Below are 15,272 nucleotides of genomic sequence, written 5' to 3'. Positions count from 1 at the left end.
TTAGGAATTGTGATTCTTACAGGCAATTCTGCAGAAGATTTTCAGATTTGAATTTGGATGTAGAGGACTCACCCACATTCTTCAGAGAACGCACAAGCCTAGAATTCTTCTCCCATTAATTCATTCTGCAATCGTTTTTAAAAACCTGGATATGGTTAAAATTTGTATCATCAGTTTTTCTCATCTGCAATTAAATTCTAGTTAGATTATTTCTAAACCACAAATTCTGCAGTTTCATTGTCCCAGGATCACTTTCTGCTTGCTTCTGTTCTATACATTTAATTAATCTGTGGTAGTGTACCTGAGGCCACTATTCATGCACTATATTATCCTCATAACTGCTATTTTTTGTACATGTTTGTTTGGATGTTACTTTTATGAAAGCAATTAATTTGACTAATCCTGTGGAGAGAATTGAATATTCTTTTTCTCATCAATACATCATTAAAGTTGCAAATGAAAACTTTTTATAGTGACCCAGTTTGCAGTGTCTACCAACCAGTAGGAGGCTGGGATCAAATCTTCTTGAGACCATTTAGAGTGTGAGGAAGATGGAGACAGACACTTGGGAATAGAAAAAGAATCCCACAGAAGAGTGGGATGGGAGGAAAGCCAGAGAGAGTATCAAGAAAGGAAGAGTAATCAGTGATATCAAATTTTGCCTGACAGGTTAATTAATTTCTCCTAGATCCATCCCTTCCTTCCTGCTCACTGATGCGGCCTGAGTTAAGGTCATTTCTCTATTTTTCACACATATATACTCTGTCTGAAATATCCTTTTTCAGTGTCTACAACATTATGAATTCCTGTTAAACCTGTAAAACTTCAATTGTTCATTGCTTCTTTGAAACTGTTACTAGCTCCTGTTCCCTGTGATTTCCCTCTATCATGTATAGGCTTCTGTCATTGAAATTATTTACCAGGTGTTAAAATCATCTCTGTGACTATTTCTCCCATTAGACTGAGCTTTTTAAGATAGGGACTGTTTTAATCAGTCTTGGACATCTAGTGCCTAACACAGTTTGGCTTTAATGGAAGCTTAAAAATAATCAAGAAAGAACTGCAAAGACTCAAAAGGGGTCATTAATTTTAGCAATGAGGCAATAATTGGTGACCTTTCCCAGAGCAATTTTAATCAAGTAGTGGAGGTAGAAGCCATATTGAAGTGGGTTAATAAATGAAGAGATAAGTGGCCATGGTTGAGGTTGACTGTAAAAGGCATGGGTGGGAGTGGAGGCCGTAGCTGGCAGGGCAAGGAATATAAGGTGCAGAGTCTTATACTGTGTGTAAGAAGTGGGAGGTGTGAAAATAATTCAAGGCCTAAGTCAAGGAGCCCTGCACCTTATGGAAGACAGTGGGGACAGTGAAAAGCAGCAGGTTCAGGAGGGGTGGGAGGGATCCAATCCAGGGTATGGGGGAGAGGTGAGCTTTGGGAGTGACAAGCTGTCCACATTCCCTTGAGAACGAAATGAAGAAAAGTTTAAATAATTGACTCAGAAGTGAATTTAGGGAGAGAATCCTTTATTTTTTTAAACAGGTTTAATTCACTTTACTTTTCTGGTATAAAAGCTATGTGGTGACCACAGTTGGAGCCTGGGTCCTCTGCAGGGAGACTCTAGTTTGAGTCTTTTTGAGATGGTCAGTGAATTCCTGATAGGGAGACTTGGTGAAAGTGGTCTCTGTAGAGGCTTAGGGATACAGCTGTAGGTTTGGAGATGACATCAAAAGCAGCTTCGGTGGAGTTGCCAGGGAGCATTCTAGCCATCCTCAGTACCATCTGCAGCAGCTTCTTGGGTATAGGGGCCTAGGTGATGCCAGTGCCCCTGGGGGTGAGGATGAGAAGCACCTGCATAGAGCCACAGCGGATAGTCACCTTGCAAGGGACGGTTAGGGCTTGCTGATCTTGTGTCCCCAGTAGCCTCGTCACACAGGGTGATGAAGAGCCTGGCCTAGACGATAGCCCTGAGGATGGCAGTGGCTACCTCCATGGAGTGCTTAACACCCAGACCAGCAAGGTTTGTAGTAAACCCCGGTGGTGACAAATGCCTTAAACCTGGTCCACTGGCCAGCACAGGTCTGCTTTTGCATGGGCATAATTTTCAAAACCTTGAGGGACATACCTGAAAAAAGTCAGTGATCTCAGATTCTGTGAAGGGCAAGGAGAAGAAAGAGATCTCCTCCGGGGACTTTACTTCATATCCTTGACCAGACAGCTCAGTTTGGTGACAGGGACCCACTTCTTGTCCTTTGCCATGCCTCCACGGAGCCTTTCCGTAGCACCTGCCCGTGATTCACTGTTATGTGTTTTTTCGGAGAAGAAATGCAGAATTCTTCAAATCAGGTGCTTTCTCCTCTTGTACCTTAAATCGGAGCCAAAGTTGAGTATACACCAGCAGCATAGGCTTGGTAGCAGTTGCTTTTACTGTGTTTAGGTAGTTTGAACTGATGAGCAGAACAAAGAAGGAAATGTCATCTGTGTATTGTTTCATTCTGGTTTTTGTGAATATCCTTATTCATTTCAGACTAATATTATAGGTATATCTGGGAGATAGCTCTTAAAATACTTGTGAAAAATATATGGGCAAGTTGATATTTTATACTACTGTATCATTCAGTTTCAAAGAAGAAACTCTAGTCATTTGAAGATGCAATTGAGCAGGCACAATCTGTTCAAATATTCAAAATTAGATGTATTTTATAAGCTTTGAAAAGATCTTTTCAGTAAAATGACGTCATTTTTTGCTGGCTCCTGTAAAATTGGCTTGTCCTTTGTCAGCAGAATGACTGGAGTTCTGCTTCCTGTTTATAAAGCTAAACTTTTTTATCCTGAAAATTGTATTGCCAGGCATAGCCTGTAGGATACTTTTCATTGCAAGAAACAGGAAACACAACCAGAAATGGCTTAAAAAATGAGAAGAATTGTTAATTACATAATGAGAAACCTGGATGAAAGACAGTTCTATTGTCAGTTAATTCAAGAAAGTTTTCAAAGTCAAGGTTCTTTTCATCTTTCTGCTCTTAGTTAATATTGGGTTGACTTTTGTCCTCAGACTTGTCCCCTAATGATTAAAAAGACACTGTTACTCCAGACCAGTTAAATGAGAATCACTGTGGGGGAGTGAGGAAGTCCAGTCATTAGTCCATTTAAAAGTTACCAGATGATTCTATCCTGCAGCTTGCTAGGACAGAGTTACACCAAATAAGATTAACCCTGGGGATTATAATCCCAGCTACTGTGAAGTATATGGCCATTTGATAGCTGAAGAAAACAGGAGTTCTTTTAGCAAGGAATAATGGAGAAGAATTAGGCCAATATTGTCTCCCATGCTACAGATGATTTATTTAAAGTGTAAAAAACAAATAATATATTTTGAATTCATGTTTGATCATTATTATCACTTAAAAAAGCTATGTAAATTGTTCCTACCCCTTGCCTTAGAGACAAATCTTCAGATAGGCAGTTTTATTAACCCAGTGAACTACAAAGAAAATGTTTCGGCTAGGAAGGAAGCAGGAGGATTAAAGCATACTTTCTGGCATTTGGTGTGTAGATAAATATCCATCTTTTAAGTAAATATAAAGTAATGATCTATGTTGCCTTGTCTAAGGATTGTAGTCGACTCTTGATCAATCAGAATTGAGTCTCTTCTTCATGGGTTATATAACATGTGCTCTTTGTTGTGGCTCTCTTGTTTTTTAATTTTCAGATGCATTCTATCTCTGCCAACATGTGCCAGAACAGAATTTGTTATTATCCCTTCTAAACTTTGTGTTGCTTAATGACGTTACCATTTTCCAGCCAAGACATTTCACTTGTATTCGTATAGCATCTTTGGCAAGCACGTTTTCTCTTCTTTCTTGCTCACAGACATTCTGCCACTTGAGGGTCTCCTTTGCTTTTGACTCCGAAATACCATCTTAAAAGGTCCTCACTCTCCTTCCCTTTGCTCCCCATATGTTTTTCAGTCTCTCTGTTTTAGTTTATCCATAATAGTGCTTCTGGAGTTACCATCCTAAAATTTAGATTGGATCATGTTTTTACATTGCCCTATCTACCACTTATCTACAGAATAAAAATTCAGTGTGTTAGATTGTCTTTTCCAAGATAGTCATAAAAATATTTCCCATTTCACACACTCTGCTTTATACTGTGATGTTGATACTCCTCCCATGAAGAGGTGGGGTCTGTGTCCCTTCACTAGAATCTGGGCAGGCTTCTGACTGTGGTGGAAGAGACACTAATGTGACCACCCAGACTAAGTCATAAAGAGTGATAGGGCTTCTGCCTGTACCTTTGGGATACTTAGTATTGGAACCGAAGTCACCATGATGTGAGTGAGAGCCCAGCCAAAACCTTGCCTGCAGCCCTTGCTAAGCTTCCAGCTCCCACCATCTTCCTGCCCTGTGAGTGATCTTAGAAGTGGATCCTTCCCCCAGTTAAGCCACCCCAGCTGACCTTTGTGGAGCAGGACTGAGCCATCCCTGCCAAGTTCGCCTATATTGGAAAATCATGGGGGAAAAAAAAAGGTTACTTGCATTTAAAGTGACTAGATTTTTCTTTTTAAAATCAGCTTTGATGAAGTATAAGGTACATAAATTTCATTAATGTTCAGTATACAATTCAATGAATTTTGACACATTTTTGCAGTCTTTTCACAGTAACACAATCAAAATAGAAGTTACATCACTTTACAAAGTTCTCTTGTATACCTTTGCATTCAGTCTTCTGTCACTATCCTTAGTCCCTGGTAACCACTGATCTGCTGTCTATTATTAGAGTTTTACCTTTTGCAGAATGGAAAATTTGTTTCTGTGCTAGTTTTTGGCTGTTATAAATATACCTGTTATGAATAGTCAAGTATAAGTCTTTTTGTAGACCTCAGTTTTCACTAGTAAAGAGTGGAATTGCTAGGTTATATGGTAGTACATGCTTAATTTTTTTAACTGCCTGTTTTCCAAAGTAGTTTTTCCAGCAATGTATGACAGTTTTAGTTGCCCTGTGTTTTTGCTAGTTCTTGCTGTCTTTTTTTTTTTTTAAGTTCAGCCATTCTCATGGGTGTAAAGGCATCTTATTGCTGTTTTAATTTGCATAGCCCTAATGACTAGTCGTGTTGACATCCTTTATGTGTTGGCTATTTCTATATCTTCTTTGATAAAGTATCTATTCAAGTCATTCTGCCATGTAAAAAAAGATTGGGTTGTTTATCTCTTTAATACTTAGTTTTAAGATTTTTTTATATATTTGGGATATGTTTCCTATCAGATATATAGTTTGTAAATATTTCCTCCTGTTCCATGGGTTGTCTTTTCACTTTCTTGATGGTGTCCTTTGAAGCACAAAGTTTATAATTTTCGTCAAAGTACAGTTTATCAGTTTTTTATTTTGTGGTTCATGTCTTTTGTGTTTTATCTAAAAAACAAACAAAAACTTTGCCTAAACAAGGTCACAAAGATTTTTCTCCTGTGTTTTCTTCTAGAAGCTTTATATTTTTAGCTCTTGCATCTAGGGGTATGACCCATTTTGAGTTAATTTTTGCATATGGTGTGGGGGAAGTTTCAAAGTTCATTTGTATATTTTCAACAACATTTGTTAAAAGGACCATCTTTTTCTCATTGAAATATCTTGGCACCTTTCTTGAAAATCAGTTGACCATATTCATATGGGTTTGTTTCTGGAGTATGTGTTCTATTCCCTTGATTATCTGTCTATCCTTGTGCCAATATTATACTCTCTTGATTACTGTAGCTTTATAGTCAACCTTGAAATCAATTAGTGTTAAGTTTTCCAACATTTGTTCTTTTTTTGAAAGATGTTCTAACTGTTCCAGGTTCTTTGCATTTCCATATTGATTTTATAATAAGCTTTTAATTACTATGAAAAGTGTTGCTAGAATGGGGATTGGATTGAATATTGATTAATTTACTGACAGTAACATCTTTAAAATAGTATTTTTTCTCATTTTGCATATCCATTTACGTAGTTCTTTTAGCAGTGTTTAGTAGTTTTCAGTGTATAAGTTTTGCACACGTTTTGTTAAATTTATTCTTTGCACTAATGGTGGCACTCCAGATAGGGTTCAGTTACTAAAGAATACTCAAAGGGTCCAAAATTAGAAATTTATTGCAGGGAAAGGATTCAGTGTAGCAACAGGATTAGAACGTTAAGGATATGTGTTGCACCCAGAGGTTCCCTCATTGCAAGAGCTTTAGAAGGGCTAGGCATGACCCCTGACTGTCCTCTTTGTTGACCATATGGACACATTTTTCTCTCAGATCAGGTGCCACTGATGTGTGCACAGAACCATGTAGCCCCTAATGGAGTCTAGGCTGGTACTCCTTATACTCTGCTGGTCATGTAGGCATAGTCTTTCTCATAACCAGCCCCAAAGGTAGAGCCCTCTGTGGTGTTTCACTAAGACCAGATGCAAATCATCAAATCTCACTTATCAATAAACATTGTTGACAGTCTGATACAAACTACCCTGAAACTTACCTTAAACCCATCAGTACAAAGCAACACTATCAAGCCATACATTTCATGTCTTGACAGGGATCAGCACCATACAGGTACATTTTTACTTTAGCAGAACAACTCGGGCTAATTCCAGGTGTGCTGCAGTTGACTCACATCCCTAAATTTCTCTTTGGTCCTGTTATAACTGGTATTTAAAAAAATTTCTATTTCCAATGTGTATTGCTTTTATATATAAATAAAACATGCTTTTTGTATATTGACCTTATATCCTGTGACCTTGCTAACTCACTTATTACTTTTAGTAGCCTTTTGTAGATTTCCTAGGAATTTTTACACTGAAAGTCTTGCAGTCTTTGAATAAGTGTAGTGTTTCTTCATTCTTACCAATCTGCCTTTTATTTCTTTTTCTTGCCTTGTTGCATTGGCTAAGAACTCTAGTACAATGTTGACTAAAAGTGATGACAGCATTCTTTCTGATCTTAGAGATAAAACATTCAGTATCTCAGCATTAAGTAGGATGTTGTCTCTAGGATTTTTATAGATATTATTTATCAAGTTGAAGGATTTCCTTTTCCTTTTATTCCCAGTTTTTGTCATGAATGGATATTGAATTTTGTCAAATACCTTTTTTGCTTTCATTAAGACAATCATTTGGTTCCTTTGGTGGTGACAGGGGTATGTTAGTCTGTTAATATGGTGAACTTGTATTGATTTTTGAATGTTAAACCAGCTTTGCATTCCTGGAATAGACCTCTCATGACCATGATTCTTTTTATATATTGCTTCATTCAATTTGCAAATATCCTGTTAAGGATTTTTAGTTCTGGGTTTATGAGAAACATTGGTCTTTAGTTTTCTTTTTTTGTAATACCTTTGTCTAATTTGGGTATTAGGGTAATGCTTGACTTACAGAATGATTTGGAGCCTGTTTCTTCTTCCGTATTTTGCACAAGTTTATGCAGCATTGTTATCTATTTCTTACATGTTTGGTATAACTCACCAGTGAAGCCATCTGGACTTACAAATTTTCTTTGTGGGTAGGTTTTTAAACTACGAATTCTTTTTCTCTAGTAAATATAGGGCTATTCAGGTTATCTGTTTTTTTCTTGGATAACCTTCAGTAGTTTGTTTCTTTCAAGAAATGTGTCCATTCCATTTAAGTTACTGAATTTGTTGATGTAGAATTCTTAGTAATATTGTCTTATTAGTCTTTTAATGTCTGTATGATTTGTAGTGATGTTCTCTCTTTCATTCTTGATATTGTGAATTGTGTTTACTCTCTTTTCTCCTTGTCAGTTTTACTGACCTTTCAAAGAGCTCGTTTTGGGTTTATTGATTTTCAATAAAGACATTGTTTTTATGTTTTTTGTTTTATGATGGCAGAACTATCCTTATTCCTCGTAACCTTTATAGTACAGATCCCTTCTGTTCTAATTGAATGTGTACTTGTGTTTTACCCCTTCACCTCCCAGGTGAATAATGCTTTTTGGGACAACTATTGTTATTCATCTTTGTCATTTTGACAGAATCTTAATTTAAATTGGACTCAGTAATAGAGAATAAAGATCTTGGAAGTTAGCATAAGTTGATTTAGTGTTCTGGTAACTGCCTCATATAGAATTCAATAGTAAGTTAAAACAAAAAGGCATAGAGAGAATTCTCATTATTTGGATGGAAAATTTAGCCTTTTTTAAATAAAAAATTGTCTCTATAATGTGTTTTAAATATTTACATTTTTATTATGATTCACATGCTTTAGGTAATTCCGGTCTCGTTTTATTTTGGTATATAAAAGGGGAAGGGCTCTTTTAGTACATTTATTTGATTTAGAGCTTTCTTTTAACCTCACTTCAAGTCTTTCTCGCATGCTGCAGTGGAGATGAATGCAAAGGAATCCATACTAGGATTTAACAGAATAAGTAAATGATTTCTATTACGAAAAGAGCCACTCTAGGAAATAAAGCTCTATCTAGTAAATATGGGCTTACTTAGTACATTTAACATGTGACTGGAGTTACCACAATTTTGTTTATAAAATCTTTCAGAATTTCATCTATCATGTAATTTGTAAAGAGAGTTGTATCATTATCACAGCAGCTCAAATTCTGGAATACTTCCATTGTGCTTGGCCAACAGCGAGTAACAGAACAGTGGTTATTTGCTGACCTTTTCAGATATTTTTAGATGAAGAAAGGTGTAAATAAATAAAGCAATTCTTTGATTCCTGATAAATGGCCTGGAGGCTGATCTTGTGCAGTTTACTGTACCTTTATCTGCTTGCTCAGCCACTCCTTAATAAAGATCCCAAGGGAGCAGACTGAGGCTACATCCTTCCTCTTACCCATGCTAGAAATCTTAGCAACTTCATCTTTGAACTGATCCCTAAAATTGTTATTTCTTTCAATTTTTCTAAACAGTTTTTCTTGACTCCCTCCTTCCAGCTCTCATTTCCATCTGATACATTGTAATATATTTATGTCATTTTAATCTTGCTAAAAACATTGCAATTATATCATTCTTTTGCCCCCAAACTTTCACAGAATAAAATACTCTAAACTCTTCATCCCCAGTAAATGATTTATTTGGTTTCACTGCCTTGGGACATGGACTCATCCTCAGTTATTCACCATTTCATTCTCAATTTTTAAAAATATTTTAGTAATATTTTAAAACACACATGAAATTTCCCATCTTAACTGCTTTCAAGTATACAGTTCAGTATTGTTAAGTATATTCACACTGTTGTGCACCCAGTCTCCAAAACTTTTTCATATTGCAAAACTGAAACTATTTATTAAATAGTAACACCATTTTTTCTCATCCCTCCAGCCCTTGGCAACCATCATTATACTTTGTTTCTATGAATTTGACTAATCTAGATTTCTCATATAAGTAGAATTATACAGTATTTGTCTTTTTGAGACTGGCTTATTTCACTTAGCATAATGTCTTTAAATTCATCCATGTTGAAGCATGTGTCAAAGTTTCCTTCCTTTTTAAGGCTGAATATCAGATCCCTTTTTAAGAGCAGGATTTTTTATGGGAAGGGGATTGAAGATGTTAGACTATTAAATATGTGAGAAGAATTACTATAGTTAGAAGGTAGGCTGGTGGGGGGAACATTGTGGGGCTTCTGAAAGTTTCAACTTTGCTTACCCTACTTGTGTAGGGTAGCAGAATATGCCACCCCCAAATATTCCACTGGGGCATAAGGATTATTCTGAGTCAAAGGCACATAAACAGCAGATGCAAGAAGGCCATTCTGACCTTTCTTTTTCTTCTTGAAAGCAAGAGGTAAACTCTCATGTAAAAGGTGCCTTCTGGGTACCAGGTGAAAGGAAAACATTCTTACTACTAGAGATGGGGAATAGAAGCTGGGAACAATCTGTACAAACAAACCTTGTTACTAATCCTTATCTTGCTGGTCACTTTTCCACAATTAACTGCTCTAGCCCAAACCCTTTGTCTTGTTACGACTTCACAATTTACGCTTCTTTATCCAACCACACATATAAGCTTTTGGCCCTAACTGCTTCTTTGGGTCTTTATTTTCCTTGTGAAGGCTTTCAGATACACAAAAAAATTACTAAATAAAATTTGTGTGCTTCTCTCCTGTTAATGTGTCTTGTGTCAGTCTAATTCTTAGGCCCATCTGGGAGAGGGTAGAGGAGAAATTTTATCACCCCCTCTCCCCCCAGTCTTGTTTCCCATTTACTGAGTTTCCGGTAGGTATTAGTAGTGCCTGGGTTTTTGTAATTTTTTAAATTTAAGTAAAATCCCATCTCAGACCAAGTTTATTTCTAATTAATAGACATACTGATTCAATAATGTATCTGCTGTCTTAGGAATCACCTTTTCTTTGCAGTCTTTGCGATACATGTTTTTTGTTTTTGTTCTTTCACTGAAGATCTGTTAAAATTAATGTTAATGTCTTTTTGGACTCATGATAACCCAGATGACCTGAAAAATAAGTTGTTTCTTTGGAGTTCTCTTAGTCATTGGTAAGTGTGTGCATGACAAAGTTTACTTTTCTTGTTATATAATAAAACAGTCTTCAATGTAAAAAAGTTCAGTCATCAATTTGGACAGAATTTTTTTTTTCTACTTACTGTGTAGCAAATATGATAGTCTTCTGAAAGGATTAGTTCTTTGCCTCCTTGAACCAGAACCACCTAAGAAGTTTTTTGGGACAAATCTGATCACTTTATACCTCCAGAGTATGCCCCTGTCTTTTTCTACATGTGAATTCCAGAATCTTTAGCTACTAAGTGTTTTACAGTCTGGTGCAAAACTAAGTCCATGTCCTATTTCTTGTCAGACTCCAATTCTCTCCCTTCTCACTTTCATCCCTGCCTTCATCTCAATGAAATGACTTAGAATTCTCCAAATGTGGCATACCTTTTCCTTGGCCTAGCAAATAAGATTCTCCCTGTTTGGGATACCCAATTCTTGTTTCTCAGTATCTGATGAAATCTCCCTATTTGATGGAAGCCTTTGTCTGTGGGTTTCCTTTTTTTTTTTTTTTAAATGAATGAATGAATGAATTAAGCTGCGTTGACCATTCGTTTCTGCACACGGGCTTTCTCTGGTTGCGGTGAGCGGGGCCTACTCTTCGTTGCAGTGCGCGGGCTTCTCATTGCGGTGGCTTCTGTTATGGAGCACGGGCTCTAGGCGCATGGGCTTCAGTAGTTGTGGCACACAGGGTCAGTAGTTGTGACGCATGGGCTTAGTTGCTCTGCGGCATGTGGGATCTTCCCTCACCAGGGCTTGAACCCGTGTCCCTTGCATTGGCAGGCGGATTCTTAACGACTGTGCCACCAGGGAAGTCTCTCTGCCAGGGTTTCTTATCTGAACCTCAGAACTCAATGATTTGAATGACCGTTTCTCAGTTTTTTTAAAGATGGTGTATGAAAAAAATAAAGATGATGTATGAATATTATCATTCTAGATGTATAAGAACAAAGTTAATTTATTACCTTCAATGGATACTTTAGGGCATTAGGAATTAATTTTCTTTTGAGATCTCTACTAAAAAAGATGTAGTCTGAGTTTGTTTCCTTCTATTGCCCTTGCACAAATTTTATATTCCTTTGGAACATTTGTCATATTAGAATTATTTGTTTGTATATTATATATTATTTTTTGTCAGCTTTTCCATTTAGGCTGGACATCTAGAGAACAGGCTGTCTTATTTATTCTCACACCCCAGTACGCGGCACCATGCCTGATATAGTGTTGATGTTCAATAAATTTTAGTGAATATAGATAGATACAGATGCTGAGGATTATATTGACTTCCTTAAAGTAGTTTAGCTTCATTTTTTTCAGCATGACTATACTCCACATTCTTCATTCCCTTTTCAAACTTATTTTTTTATTTGCTTTCTTTCTTAAATGAGCACCTTAATATTTGCTACCCTATTCTCTACTTGTCTATATATCACACTTCAGCAATTTTCTTGTTCCTTGTGGATGCTGTGCCTGCTTAAATAGAGCGAAGTGCTCCTATTGGTATGGATTTTTGGAATCTCTAGTGTCAGATTTATAAGAAATTATGACAGCTACACGGAAAATTGTATGAAATGATGCTTTTGCCTAATTTTATTTGAATAATAATGTTGCTTTTGTAGTATTTATAATTTGTGTTATCTATTTCCATTTTCTCAGTTGATAATTTTCACTATACATTATTATACTTACCCTTTGAGTGTTTGCTCTATGAATTGATTTCTCATCCAGATGGTAATTTCCCTCCATTCCTTTTGCATCCCTGTCTGTCCAGTATGTAGAGATGGAAATAGATATTGGTTGTTATTTGATGTCATTTTGTCAAGTGTATGCTACGTTCATCAAGAACAAAAGAGTTAATCCTTCGAATTGGCAGAACCACAGACAATGCTGAGGTATCAATTCTCTCTCAGACTCTGGAGGATAATGACAGTACAGCTTCTCTTCATGGAAAAGACCCTGTAGTTGTTAGATTATGGACTTTGGAATGTCAGAATGGGTTCTTTGCCAGACTGTGATTGTTTCAATTTTTGTCAAGCAAATATTAAACTAGACCATAGTTTTCTAACAATATTAGAATAAAACAAAAAATTTGTCTTCATGTCTCCTTACCTGCCTAGCCTATGAATATTGATAGGACACATTCACTATTTGTTAACTGCCGTAGAATCAGCAGTAGGTTTCTGTTGTGTTGTGTTGTCTTTCTCCTCTCCTTAAAGCTTGAGATAAGTGTGCTTTTTTGAGGTTGATTAGAAATATGTTTTCAGAGTGTCTGAATTGGTGAAATGTTAAACCATTCCAAGATTGGAAGTAGCTTGGCATGTGTGGAGAAAACCACATCGCTAGTGGATTAAGATGTCAGAAGACCTGTGAATCCTGACTATGTTCTGTTCTGTTTCCTGAATTTGTTCTTAACTTCTTATAGCCTCAGTTTTCTCTTGTTGTGAAAATCAAATGAAGACATACACGGTAATATTTATATAGACTGTATGGAACAAATGTGAAGTGACATTACTTTCTGTGTTTGGTTGATAGGGTATTATTAGGCCAGCTCCCATTTTCTCCTGCTTGAATACATTCTCCATATTCTTCTTGCCCCGTTTATAATGCATCCAACCTTGAAAACCCTCTTCCTCATGAAAAATTTGAGTATTTTTTAAAATGTGCTAGACACTGATAAATATAACATAACTAGTAAATAGCAAAGTTAGAATTCAAATCCAGGTCCTTTTTACCCCTGAGCTTGTGCCATTAACCAATATATGCTATCAACTATCAACATTCTTTTATCGTCATTAATGTTAGAATGGTGATCTTGAGAATCTTATTATTCAGAGATAACTGTTAATTAAAAGGGAGCTATAGGAAGCTTGACAAAGAAAATTATAGAAATTCTCAACATGACACTGTTCTAGGAGGTGTATTTGTAGTCAAAACAAACAAACAAAAAAATAGAATCAGTGTGAACTGAGTACTGTGTGGCCTATTGTGGCTGATGAAGTGGAACCCATCACTTCTCTGTTCAGAAAACGCAGAAATGTGTGTGGGTAAGTCTGGAACATCCAAATAATCGTGCATTAATGTGATTTAAAATTTACTAAACGCAATAATACTGTTACTCGAAAGATGGCAGGTTTTTTTTTTTAATTCTTTAAAGCAATCTTTCAAAATTTTTTTGAATTTTATTTTTTTTTATACAGCAGGTTCTTATTAGTTATCCATTTTATACATATTAGTGTATATATGCCAATCCCAACCTCCCAATTCATCACATTTCATCATTTGAATTTCTTTCAAATTTTTATTAATCCATTTTTGTTTATATACCAGAAGAAGTATCTGATTTCTTGTACAAAGTTTATGTTTACAAGACAGCAGCATTTTATTTCTCTTCAGGGAGATGTCATTCTCTCAAGTCTGGTTCTGTATTGCTTAGAATAAGTTGTTTTTCTTTTGTAATTTTCTGAAACTTTATGAGATTTTTAAAAAGATAATTAAAAGATCCCTAGAGTTAGTTGCTTACATTGCATGGAAAGAGACAGGTATGTGCTTTTAATTTTTATATGTGCACTTTAGTGAAAATTACCCCTCCCCCCTCATTAACAAGGTGAATTTTTGAATGAGAAAGTGCTAACTTAGGATACTTGTTTCATGAATTTATCTTTCCAGGCTTGAAATTTAATTATATCACTCCCTCAGATTTAGATATAAATACAGCTCCTAAGTACTGTCAGCAGAAGCTACCTATAAAACTGATGTCTGTATAATTTTTATAAATCCAACATTTAAGAAAAAGTAAAAAATATAGTTCTTAGAAAAGCCAATCAGATTTAAATTTATTCTATAGAACTGATACTCTGCTATTACAGACACATGCGGTCTCCACCAACCTTTTCTTTTTCTTTTGGCTGTTTATTTCGGTTTCCTCTGCTTTTTCTTGTTTCTTTTCAAACAAATGAGTCTTTGCCAGCAGCATTCTTTCAATCTATCCAATTTGCTTCAATATTGAAAGTTTTTCTGCTACCTTTGTTACTCAGGGTCATTTCCACCCAGATGAATAATATTACCCAGGAGCAGTATTTTAGAACCTTCAAGAATCTGTTTTTCTTTATCATTGCCGTTCACATTATATCTGTGAGGCATATATTATGTAAATAAAAGTTATATTTTGAAGTCATATCAAATATACTTAATATATGTTTTATATGCTCAATTATTTTATTTATTTATTTATTTATTTATTTATTTATTTATTTATTTTTGCGGTACGCGGGCCTCTCACCGCTGTGGCCTCTGCCGTCGCGAAGCACAGGCTCCGGACGCGCAGGCTCAGCGGCCATGGCTCACGGGCCCAGCCGCTCCGCGGCACGTGGGATCTCCCCTGACCGGGGCACGAACCCGTGTCCCCTGCATCGGCAGGCGGACTCTCAACCACTGCGCCACCAGGGAAGCCCTCAATTCTTTTATATTTTTAGGTAAGTAAATTTCAGATATTAATTTCAGCAGAAAGTTTTTGATTTTAAATGATCTTTTGCTTATAAAGTAATCTCTAGGTAATAGAAACTGAGAGATAAAGCAAATGCTCATGTGTTAGAAATAAATATCTTTGGTTGTTGCCCCTGGACTGTGTTTTCCTTTTGCTAACCTGTGAGAATCCCATGAAATAATTGCATTTTGGGAATATTTTCTCACTTTTGAGTTCTGTAGCTTCTCATCTCTTTTTAGAGTAAGGCATTGCTAATGGGTCTCTTTTCAAGGCAATTTCTATCTTTTCTCACTTGTGAGCCTT

The 15,272-nt window shown here is 36.2% G+C and overlaps 1 protein-coding gene and 1 pseudogene across 1 annotated transcript in view; one reads left to right on the top strand and one right to left on the bottom strand.

The window, feature by feature from the left end:
• The window catches only part of DDX10 (DEAD-box helicase 10), a 281,378-nt gene that overhangs the window by 124,770 nt on the left and 141,336 nt on the right, over positions 1 to 15,272 (top strand). The window lies entirely within an intron of this gene.
• On the bottom strand, positions 1,570 to 14,459 carry LOC136126395 (small ribosomal subunit protein uS5 pseudogene; annotated as a pseudogene).

Source organism: Phocoena phocoena, chromosome 8, assembly GCF_963924675.1.
Source record: "Phocoena phocoena chromosome 8, mPhoPho1.1, whole genome shotgun sequence".
Taxonomy (NCBI): Eukaryota; Metazoa; Chordata; class Mammalia; order Artiodactyla; family Phocoenidae; genus Phocoena; species Phocoena phocoena.
The sequence above is the reverse complement of the archived record's forward strand: the minus strand, read 5'-3'. Positions and strand labels throughout refer to the sequence as shown.